General features: G+C 48.0%; 1 protein-coding gene across 4 annotated transcripts in view; it reads right to left on the reverse strand.

Annotated features, from left to right (window-relative positions):
* The window catches only part of LOC135174259 (zinc finger protein OZF-like), a 59,785-nt gene that overhangs the window by 4,014 nt on the left and 43,444 nt on the right, over positions 1-12,327 (reverse strand). Inside the window, exon 2 of one of the 4 annotated variants that reach the window (XR_010301834.1) lies at positions 7,142-8,703. The exons of 2 other annotated variants lie outside the window; for them this stretch is intronic. The gene's annotated coding sequence lies outside the window, so the exon portion shown is untranslated. Of the gene's footprint in view, positions 1-7,141; positions 8,704-9,502; positions 10,413-12,327 lie in introns of those variants that run through there. One more of the 4 variants, XR_010301833.1, reaches the window with a different exon arrangement.

The following is a 12,327-nucleotide window of genomic DNA, read 5'->3' on the forward strand; positions in this document are numbered from 1 at the left end:
GATCCTCTAGCTCAGATATAGGGGAGAGATGAACATTCCAGGGATAGGCCACATAAACGGCAACAATAGATAAATTAATATAATTTCATTGGAGCATCAAGAGCTTAATGTCTAGAAGCACAGTTTGTTCTTCCCCTTTCTCCTGCTGGCTTCTGCTGCTGCAGCTTCGCCTATCGTCCCAGCTGCTGTTTTGGCTACTGCTGCTTTCTGCTGCTTCGCTGCCGCTTGACCCCACCCCCATCTCCCTTAAGGTTATTTTATTGTTTTTTTTTCTTCCTTCCTTCTCTAGTTATTATCTCTCTTCACATTGTTATACTATAAGAAAATACAATTTCATCTTTCCCTGACTTTCAAAAAAGGGGGGTCTGTGTTGTGAATTTTTCTTCCCAGGGGAGGGATCAGCCCAAACCCAGGACAGAATTCTTGGCGCCTTAACGTGGGGCAAGATCTTGGCTTGTTTTTTTTCCCCTGTTGATTGATAATCAGAATAAGAACATCAGGGAAAAATGAAGTTGTTTGATATATTCTGGCCTATTATTGCCTCAATTCTGACTCTATCGGTTCAGCAGTGTTTTACAGCTATGGTGCACTACCAGGTGTGTTCATTCTTCGCTAAGATGGTCTGGGATTCGGTAAAAGCTGTGCTAAGGAAGGTTGGAGATGTTGCTAGGAATGTTTTAGGGTTTAGGAATGTCGTTGAGGGTGTGCCATATGTGACATTGGTGTCAGAGACTAGGAGTTATTTGGAAGAGATGAGCTACCCAGTAGCCTGCCTAATATGTGTGAACTTGATGTTTTTGGCTGCTATTGTAGGTCTGGTTGTAGTGTGGAGACGAGAGAGATGCAGGAACAAACAGGCTCTAAGTGAGGTTTTTACCTTCTCCAGAGGCAATAGCAGGGAGCTAAGGGTTAAAGAAACAGTCTGCGACCGAAGCGAAGGAGGGAGGGCCACGGCATCGGGCAGACAGACTGCTCGCAGAGCAGTGAAACGTCCTGCCTAGGAAACTTTGAGAGGAGGAAAAACTGTTGGACATGGCCCATACCCCACTGACCCTGAAGCATGAAGGCAGGAAACAATCTGGTTCCCGTTCGTACCGAATAGAACAGAGAAAAGTAAAGGTAGAGGCGATGGAACCCCTGCAGAAGTGCTGCAGCGGCGCCGGATCTGGCTGCAGACGGTGTGGGCTATGGCAAAGTCCCTTGCACAGGTAAAGTTGAGGAACTGGTTTGTGGAAAATGCAACTCGAACGTTTTGATCTGTAGGAGGGTCGCTGACACCAGAGCCTCTGCCAGTAGAGAGGCTGCTGAGTGTGCTAGTTTGAAGCAAGCTAGAATGTTTTGGTAAGGAGAACTAGATAATAGGCTATTAAAGGTAAACATGGTTGTGTCTACTCCTCTCACAGTCTCACTGAGAGTTCTGGGAAGAAGAAGAAAACATTTGATAACATTCTCCATTTTGTCTTTCACTCTGCCTTTGCCTTCAGACCAAGCCACATCTCCTTAACCCCACTGCCACTAACCTTCCTTCTTAACCTCTTGGCTGCACCTCTATTCTTCCTGGGAACTAGGGTAAGGTTGAGAGGGACCAGGGAAGGTGTTGGGGTGGTTTGAGAGCCTCTCCTGGGGACTCAGGTTTCTGGGAGGGGAGTTGTGCTTCTGTATTATTTATCCTTTGTATATTTCTGTATATAACTGTATATATTGTAAATAGCTGCTTGTATATTTGCTGCTGTAAAATAAATAGCTTCGTTTATATTCCCGGAGGCCTTTCTGAGTTAGCTGGGGCAATTCCAAAAGTGGGGGGGGGCGGGTAAGAGCCCAAACCATCACACTGAGGCAAAGACTCTTTTGCCTGCAAGCAGGGGACCGGAAGCGGTACCGGGGGATGTGGCACGGCCCTTGGAGGGTGAGCCCATCAACGCCATCGAGCCTGCTAATACCACTGCTCCTGCCTTAGCCCCGCTTGTCTCTGCCGAGCCGGCTGCTGTTGCTGCTGTGGGGAAGGGTCCTTCTGCCTCAGCCTCAGCTCCACTACCATGTGAGGAACAGAGCCAGGCAGACAAACAAAATTCAGATGATTCAGTGAAAGGCACCTCCCAGAGTAAGACACAGTTTACTTTAGATAAGGTCTCCCTTGCTCCGGTTAAAACGAGGAGAAAAATGGCAGCTAGCCTTGGGGGTCATGATAGCCCAGATGACAATGGGGATAAACCAGAGCAGGGTAAGCAAAGGGAAGAGGATCCAGGAGAAGGTACATTGGCTGGTGTGAAGGCCAGTACCCTTGTGGGCACAAGGAGTGGAAAGGCTAAAGCAAAGGAAAAATATATTCAGGAAACGGATGATAGTGATGATGAGGAGAAAGCCCTGTTGTCATGGAAGGAGGTCAGGCATATTAGGCAAGACCATGCCCAGAAAGAGCGAGAACTGCTGATGAGTTGGCTGAACAGATGCTGGGATGGAGGCATGGACACCATAAAAATAAACCCTCGGACAGTAAGGCAGTTGGGAGTTTTCTCGAGAGACAATGGCATAGATAAGCACTTAGGACATCTCGGTGGCAGCTCTAACCTCTGGTCACGCGTATTGACAGCTGTGGTACTGCGGTACCCCAACAGGGATGACTTATCCTGGAGACCCTTACGCTGCAATCCAATTGAACAGGGGGTTCAGTGCTTGCGAGAGATGGCCATAAGAGAGCTAATCTACGGAGATTATACAATGGAGGACGCTGAGGAGATACCTATGAGCCGAGCTCTCCTAAAGAAACTTATTCAGATCACCCCCTCTAATTATGCCCATACATTGGCAAGTAAAATGGTGGGGAAAGATGACGCAACAACTTCTATGACTGTGGGTGAATTCGCTGATCAGATGAGGCAAATGGAGGATGGCCTTACAGTTAATGCTATGGTGTCAGCCATAAATACTATGACTGAAGAGATTAAAGATAGCATGAAGCAACTCAAGGAGGAATTTAAAACCTCCCTACCCCAGTTGGCAAAGGACAGCAAACTTTCTTCTTCACCCTCAGAGTGGGTACATGTCTCGGCCATCAGGGATAGGCATCCTCCTAGAAGACCAATTCAACCTAACTCACTAAAAAATAGACAACAGTCACATGGGTCTCTTTGGTTAATCCTACATGACCAGTTTGGTGAAAACATGGATAAATGGGATGGAAAACCTACCTCACTTCTCCTAAAAAGAGTGAGAGAGTTACAGAGTGAGAAGCCTAAAAGAGTAGTCGCCTCAGTTTCCCCACATGACTCAGATGGTTCTGGCGATGATTCAACTAACACCATTAAACACTGTGCCAATTGCACTTGTAATGGCCAACATTAGGAGGGCCCTGCCTCTTACCAGCCAGAGGCCAGGGACCAGGAAGACAATAGGATATACTGGAATGTATATGTTAAGTGGCCTGGTACCTTGAAAATTCAGAAATACAGGGCTCTAGTGGACACGGGTGCACAATGCACATTGATGCCTTCAAACTGTAAAGGAATGGAGTCCATTACTATTTCTGGAATTACAGGAGGCTCTCAAGAATTGACAAGGTTAGAGGCAGAGATGAGTTTGACTGGGAGTGTTTGGCGAAGGCATGCCATTGTAACGGGTCCAAATGCACCTTGCATCTTGGGAATTGACTTTCTGAGAGAAGGGCGCTTTAAGGATCCCAAGGGTATTAAGTGGACCTTTGGAATAGCAACTGTAGAAGCTGTTGGAGATAAACTGAAGTTGTCTGCTAGGCCTGAGCTCTCAGATGAGTCTGCAGTTATTGGGCAGCATAATGTAGGAGATGTGAAGTTGCCAGTTGCCACTCAAATTGTGATATCTGTGCTGCTATTAAACAAGCCAAACGTCTGAAGCCCTTGTGGTATGGTGAGCGATGGGCAAAGTACAAATACGGTGAGGCATGGCAGATTGATTACATCACTCTATCTCGTTCTCGGACTGGAAAGCAGCATGTGCTGACCATGGTGGAAGCAAGCACCGGATGGTTGGAAACCTATCCAGTTTCCCATGTGACTGCACGTAACACCATTTTGGGCTTGGAAAGACAAATCCTGTGGCGACACGGCACTCCAGAGAGAATTGAATCAGATAATGGTACCCACTTTAAAAACAATCTCATAAAATCTTGGGCCAAAGAGCACGGCATTGAGTGGATCTATCACATCCCCTACTATGCACCCACCTCAGGCAAAATTGAATGCTACAATGGCTTGCTGAAAACAACTTTAAAGGCAATGGGGGGAGGAACCTTAAAGAACTAGGAGAAACATCTAGCCCAAGCCACTTGGGTAGTGAATAGCAGAGGTTCCACCAACCGAGCTGGCCCAGCTCATTCAGAGGTCTTACAAAAGGTAGAAGGTGACAGGGTTCCTGTCATTCGTGAAAAGAATTTGTTGGGCAAGTCTGTTTGGGTATTCTCCCCTTCGGGAGAGGCTACACCTGTCCGAGGGGTGGCTTCTGCTGAAGGACCTGGTCATACATATTGGGTTATGCAGAAGAATGGTGAAATACAATGTGTGCCACAAAATAATCTGACATTGGCAGAAAGAATGTAGATATGTTGTTATGAGTTCTTTTGCAGATGATTGTGGTGCCCAAAAGCCATGAAGAGCCCGCTATCCATAAGCATGAGCCCTGAGAGTGCCAAGAGTCCTGCTCTGTTCCACTCATTGAAGAAAACATCTGACTGTTCTAGGAAAAAAACCATTGAGCTAGGCCACGCCTGAGACAGATGGAAATGAGAAGATGAATGACCGCAAATTGAAGAAAGATGCTTGAAGCCTGGAAAACGACCATCTACGATACTGCTGTTATCCCTAGTTACATAGAATGACTTGATGCTGCAATGGTAAATTATATTAAAGGGGTGGATTGTGGCCATTTGAGCTGATCCTCTAGCTCAGACATAGGGGAAAGATGAACATTCCAGGGATAGGCCACATAATAGCAACAATAGATAAATTAATATAATTTCATTGGAGCATCAAGAACGTAATGTCTAGAAGCACAGCTTGTTTTTCCCCTTTCTCCCACTGGCTTCTGCTGCTGCAGCTTCGCCTATCTTCCCCGGCTGCTGTTTTGGCTACTGCTGCTTTCTGCTGCTTCACCGCCGCTTGACCCCACCCCCATCTCCCTTAAGGTTATTGTATTGTTTTTTTTTCTTCCTTCCTTCGTTCTCTAGTTATTATCTCTCTTTACATTGTTATACTATAAGAAAATACAATTTCATCTTTCCCTGACTTTCAAAAAAGGGGGGTCTGTGTTGTGAATTTTTCTTCCCGGGGGAGGGATCAGCCCAAACCCGGGACACTATGCTAACATCTTGGCCAGCAAGTTCCTATCAAGGAGTGATAATGGAACATCTTTCACTGTTGGTGAGTCCACTGACCAACTCAGGCAGATAGAGGACATTCTGCCATAATCTGTGCCATAAAATCTCTAGGTACAGAGATGAAAGATAGCATTAAGGATGGCATCAAAGATAGCATGAAAGAACTGAAGGAGGATCTTAAAAACATTGCCAATCCGGTAAAGGATATCGTCCCTGCATCATCTGAATGGGTGCATGTTTCTGTCATCAGGAACAGACACCCACCTTCTGCAAGGCAATTCCAGCCCAGGAGGAGACAAATTCCACACTGAAAGCCATGGGGAGTGGAACTCTGAAAAACTGGGACAAACATTTAGCACAAGCTACCTGGTTGGTAAATAGTAGAGGTTCAGTAAATAGAGCAGGACCTGCACAACCAGATTTGGTCCAAACAGTAGATGGTGATAAAGTTCCTGTTGTAGGTGAAAAGAATCTGTTAGGGAAAACTGTTTGGGTATTTTCTCCTTCAGGTAAAGGGAAACCTGTCCGAGGGGTGGTGTCTGCTGAAGGTCCTGGTCACACCTACTGGGCAATGCAGGAGAATGGTGAAATCCAGTGTGTGCCACAGAGAAATCTAACCTTAGCTGAGAGAGTCTAAATTCAGTGTATCATACAAGCTGTTAGGAGTTTTCTGTTCTAGGTACCATCGGCATCCAACACTGAAAGGATCTACGAGAGAATCTACAGTACATGAGCACGAACCCAACGTCACCTGGGAGTCCCTGTTCTCGTCTCATCTGTGAGGAGAAAAACTGTTCTGAGCTTTTGAATCACCTACATCAGAGATAGCTGGAATGAAGTGTGAACTGAACTTGTGATATTCATTAGTGTAAATACTGGTTTAGATTAGATCAGATAATTCTCAGAGATACTCTGAGTGAAGTAGACAGGGGTGGATTGTGCTAGGTTGAAGCAAGCTAGAATGTTTTGGTGAGAAAAACTAGATCATAGGCTGTGAAAAAGGAAACCAATGGTGAAGTCTCCTTCCCTCACAGTCTCGCTGAAGGAGAAATGTAAACATTAGATAACACTTTAGCCATTTTTCTCTTCACTCTCAGGCTAGGCTTTGACTGAGCTGCATCTCCCTAACCTCTCCTGCCACTCACCTCTGCTTCTTAACCTCCTGGCTGAACCTCTTTTCTTCCTTAGGACTGGGGTAAGATTGGGAGGGGCAGGGGGAAGGTGCAGGGGTGGTTGAGAGCCCCTCCAGGGGACTCAGGTTTCTGGGAGGGGAGTTGTGTTTCTGTATTACTTTTACCTTGTATATTTCTGTCTATAACTGTATATACTGTAAATATCTGCTTGTATATTGTGCTAGCTGTAAATAAATAGCTTCATTTATATTCCCAGAGTCCAGCTGAGTCTAGCTCGGTGTTCCTAAAGTGTGTGGGGGGCGGGATAAAACCCAAACCACCACACAGGCATCCCTCATTCCCCCACAGGGCAATCAATGATTGAACGTGCCCATCCAACACTTCAACATCTCTTGTTACAGCAGAAAAGGACAATGGGGGCAGCCACCCCAGAAGAAAGACTACAAAAGGCCTTGCACGCTTTTACTTCTTTAAACTGGTCCCTCATGGACAAGACTCCCCCGATCATCAGGCACTGCAATGCCAACGACTCTTCTGAGAAAAAGGAGAAGCCTCCTGTTAGGATTCCTGACTTAGAAGCTGGGAGAACTGTAGGCCTGCACCCATCAATAACATGGGGCAAAGGGGATGCTTGTGTCTCCACAGAAAAAGGAGCCGGTGGCTTGCCGCGAAGAGCACACAGCCGCATCGAGAGGGCCTGTCGAACACTGAGGACTGAGCCTTCACACTGCAAGTGGAGTCCCTGGCAAAATGTCACTCCCAGAAGGGGATTTTGTATTATGCATCCTCTGTACTTGTAAAAAAAATAAACCTTTCTTTGCACAAAACTGATGTTTGGATCACCCTTGCTAATGGAACAGGACAGAGCTCTCTGCTGAGCTACCGCATCCCCAGAGAACCCCTTTTCAACATGCTTGTTGCAGTGTATGCAGAAGGTGACAGAAGGCTCTGCAAGGATACTTTTTGTGCAACAGAAAGGGGGAAACGCTGGGAATGGTAGGACTTTTAGTGCTGACATACCAGACCATAAGCCACAGGTGCAGAAGGTATGAAGGGGAAAAGTCCTGAGTTAACAGAGGGTCGAGATGACCTTAAGGAATGTTGCAGCAGACAGAGCTATAAGGAACATGAGCCTGCGGTTTCATTAACCTTGGCTTATCCAGCTGCTAACGTACGAGGTCTGTCTCCATGAGGTATGTACTGAGGTCTGTCTTAACGACCAGTTAGGATGTGGCACAATCTTTTACCTTGTGTGTTAAGGTATATAACCAAGTGCTGAAAGATCAAAAACCAGAACTTAGCTCGATCAAGCTGCTCTTCCCACCTCTCAATCACAGCATGGGATGGAGCTGGAGGTGGGGAGAGTCAGACTGGAGGTGAGGAGGAAGTTCTGCACCATGAGAGTGGTGGGAGCCTGGAAGGGGTTGCTCAGGGAGGAGGTTGAGGCCCCATCCCTGAAGGGGCTTAAGGCCAGGATGGATGAGGCTGTGGATAGCCAGAGCTATGGTGGGGTGTCCCTGACCATGGCAGGGGGGTTGGCACTGCAAGGTCCTTGTGGACCCTTCCAACCCTGACTAATTCTGTGATTTCCTGCACATACATTTCTCAGCTGGGCCCTGATCCTGTGCCCTTTTGCGGGGGACAAGGACTAATTATATTGGTGTAAGCCTGGTGTCTCTGCCTCTTTCACGCAGCCTAGCAGAGTGGCCAACTCAACACTCTAGTGTCCAATTTTCTATGCTGCCTTGACAAACTGGGCACTGCCAGTGCAGATTCTGTTCAAATCTATTTACATTCCTCTACCCCTTGTAACTGCAGTGCCTACAGAGTAACAATATCCACAGCTGACAAGTGGACCTGTGGCTGTCACAGCACTGTTTCTTCAGACTTCGTCCATACAGATCTAATTCCCACAATTCCTCTTTTCCTTTTAAAATGAAGGCAGTGCTTCTCCTCTTGTGCAGGGCCCTGAGCAGAAAGGTAACAAACACAGCACCTTAAACATTGCTAACAGAAACAGCTGCTCCCCATCTCTGCCAATGAGTGCCTCTGGCCCTTATAACAGAGGGCCAACAAAATACCTAACTCAAAGCATGACCAAAGCCTGTGCACACAACCACATCTCAGTACACATTTCAATTTCCTGCCACAGCCATCTGAGCAAGACTTCTGCTCACTGCCAAAGCAGGCTGGACATAACGAGCTGGTAGCCAATCAAAAGACCTGTGAGCACACATAAACAAATGCATGAACAGATATAAGGATGCAAACACATTCATTCCCTAGGCTAACAAATCTCTTTGGCCTTCTCTAGGGTCAATTTCTCTGTGGGATGTAACCAGAGAACTATCAGATTTTCCTCTGTCTCTCTTTTGCTCTCCTCTCTCCCTCTTTCTGTTTTGTTTTGACATGATCCTTATCCTACAGTGTTATCTTGATATGCAGGAAAAAAAAGAGGAAAAAATATCCTATAATATCCCTACCATAAACTCTTAGTCTTAACTACATCAATGCTAGAAATTGGTAAACTAAAAATTAAAACCACTGAATGAGGACTGAGAAAAAAACAACAAAGCAAAGAAATCCAAGAGGCTGTTACATTCCACAGAGCTCTTTGTAAACACCCTGGTGCCCAGGAAAAAGAAAAAACCTTAAATCAGCCATCACAAAAAGAGAATCATTAACTTACACACTTACCAAAACAACTCTTACCACAATACTCCATCACAGCAACTACCAAGTACTTAACATGGCATATTTTAACTACCTAAGCCTTATCACCATCACCCTGCTAAAATGACTCCAAAACTTACTGATATTCTATTAGAGTTAACAGCTACTTAGTATCTTATCCAGTAAGCTCTTAAACTCTAAATCTATTAGAATCAAAAGCTAAAAACATCATCAGGATTTTAGTTTGCAAAAGGCTCTCACAAATGCACTCTGTCCCTTTAAGAACAAAGCACTGCTTCTCCACAGAAGATACACTGCGAGAAAGAAGAAAAAGAAGGAAGTGGGGGGGGAGTGGGCCCCACTACTCCAGTAGGCAGGGGGTGTGCAGGTGAATCCTGTGGAGGATACACCTCCCATTGCTCCCAGGGCTTCCATGGATTCCACCAACAAACTGGCCCCTCCCTCGGCCTGCAAAGTCGCCCCTCTGTGCTCCAAACCCTCCATCTCTGCAGCCCAAAAGTGAGCTCTCTACGCAGGCCAAATTGAGCCGCAGGCACCTCAGGAGATGGTAGTGAAGCACTTAGCACTCCTATGGCATTCGGCTTAGCAGCAGCTACCAACACAAGCCTCTGATTGGGGCAAAATTCCAGCTGTTAGCTGCTGCCTTTGCAGTTCTTTCCCCTGTCTTCTCCTTAAGGGCACATTTACAGCCCCCTCTGGAGCCCTGGCTTCTCAGGTGCTGAACGATCCTTGGTTTGGCACAGCAAAAAGAGCTTTGTAAAGTCTGACTGCCCCAAAGTACATCTCTCACAGAGACAAAGACCTTCAGAGAACGTTTTCAACACTGTTTCTTCCTCACTGATCCTCCTGCAGCATCACATTACAGCCTGCTCCCGATGCTTACCACCCCCATAAAGCTTCTCCTGCTTTTGCCAGACCTCCATTGTTGAACAGCTGCCTTAAGTCTCTTAGAGATCTCCTCCTTTGACTCCACAGCAGGAACTGCACTAAATCCCCCTCCTTCAGGGGTACCTCCCTTCTTCACACAGGCTGCATTAACGTTTTCACAGCAGCTCTTTCCCATTTCTCACCCCTAATGATTTGTGGATCCCTGACCCTACCTCTAATGTAGGCCTGGCTCCCTTTGCCAGCAGGCCAGAACCCTGCTTCCTCCTGCCATCTGCTGCCTGACTCTTCCTCGTCCCGAGAAATCACATTGGGGGTCACCAGGTGCCAGGTGTGCTCCTCTCTCAGAGTCCCTGCAGGGAAACCAGTCTGACATCACCTCCCACCAATTTGGTGGAGAGGTCGATGCCCCTTATGGAAGCTAAGAGTGATGCTCATACAGTGGCTAATACAAGGTGTACAATTCTGACAGGTCACACAGCACAACATGGGCTGTCCACAGGCCTAGAGGCACAGCTCACCCATCGGCCCCCTCAATCCCCCTCACACAGCTCAGCTACAGAAAACTCAAGGTTCTTTTCTCCTGCAGCTGTGCTCCCTTACCAGAACAACCTAACCTTACCCTTCCTGCTCTCCTTGTTTCAGACTGCTCAAATCTGCCTGAACCCTGACATGCAGAGGGGCAGGACAATTCACTGCTTTCATCTCCTCAAATGCTGACAGATTCTCTTCAACATCTCTCTGGGTGCCATGGGCAGAGGCACTGAGTGCAGCCTCAGCAGGTTTGCTGACCATACCAAGCTGAGTGGTGCAGCAGACAGGCTGGAGGGCAGGGATCCAGCCAGAGGGAGATGGACAGGATGCTTAGCTGGGCTCAAGCCAACCTCAGGAGGTTCAACATGACCAAGTCCAGGTTCCTGCAGCTGGGACAAGGCAACGCCAAGCACCAATCCAGACTGGGCAGTGCCAGGCTGGAGAGCAGCCCTGACAAGAGGGACTTGGGGTTGCTGCTGGACCAGAAGCTCCACATGACCACCAGTGTGCACTTGCAGCCCAGAAAGACAAACAAAGCCTGGGCTGCAGCAGAATTGTGGCCAGCAGGGCCAGGGAGGTCATTCTCCCCCTCTGCTCTGCTGACATCCCACCTGGAGTACTGCATCCAGTTCTGGAGCCCCTGGGACAAGAGAGATGTGGAGATGCTGGAGAGTGTCCAGAGCAGGGCTGGGAGGATGCTCAGAGAGCTGAAGCAGCTCTGCTGTGAGGACTGAAAGAGTTGGTGCTGTGCAGGCTGTAGAAGAGGACGCTCCCAGGTGACCTTCTTGTGGCCTTCCAGGATCTGAAGGAGGCTACAAAAAAGCTGGGGAGGGACATTTAGGCTGTCAGGGAGTGACAAGACTGCAGAGGATGGAGCAAAGCTGGAGATGGGGAGAGTCAGCCTGGAGGTGAGGAGGAAGTTCTGCAGCATCAGAGTGGTAAGACCCTGGAATGGTTGCCCAGGGAGGGCACTGAGGCCCCATACCTGGAGGTGCTTAAGGCCAGGATGTATGAGGCTCTGGGCAGCCTGCTCTAGGGTAGGGTGTCCCTGCTCATGGCACAGGGGTTGGAACTGGGTGGTCCTTGTGGTCCCTTCCAACTCTGACTGATTCTTTGATTTCCTGCACATACATTTCTCAGCTGGGCCTTGATCCTGTGCCCTTTTTTGGGGGGACAAGGCCTAATTCCTGCCTGACCATTCCCAGGCCCTTTCCCTCATTCACAGCACATCCATGGCTCTGCTGTCTTCATTGTCCCATGGCCCTGTGTCCCCCACCTTTGCCGGGAGTGGAAGGGTGGAGTGGAAAATGTTGTGGCTGAGGAAGCATCCAAGGAACTGGGCTGAGAGCAGGAGCTCAAGAACGGAAGGTCCTGAGAATAAAGGCAAGGAGGAGCTAGAGGCCTGAAAAAGCAGCAACAGGCCAAGGGGGAAGTGTTACAGATGAGGGGTGGGGAGGGACCCTGCCACCTCCTCGCACAGGAATTGATGAAGGGGGACAGAGGGAGAGGTCAGGTGACTCCTGCCATGGAGTATGGGGTGGGGTGTGTGGGCAGGACTCCCAAAGGCCTACTTGGGCAGTGGTGGATGTCAGGAGGTGTCAGGGGACTGTCCTGACCCAGGCAGGCTTTGTCTCTTTGTGCTTCCAGCCTCAGTTGCCACCTCCGCTCTTGGAGGTAGGAGCCAGACAGAGCCACACAGCTGCTTAAGTAAGCCCTCCAATCCCTGAGAACTGA

This window comes from Pogoniulus pusillus, unplaced genomic scaffold (assembly GCF_015220805.1).
Source record: "Pogoniulus pusillus isolate bPogPus1 unplaced genomic scaffold, bPogPus1.pri scaffold_51_arrow_ctg1, whole genome shotgun sequence".
NCBI lineage: Eukaryota > Metazoa > Chordata > Aves > Piciformes > Lybiidae > Pogoniulus > Pogoniulus pusillus.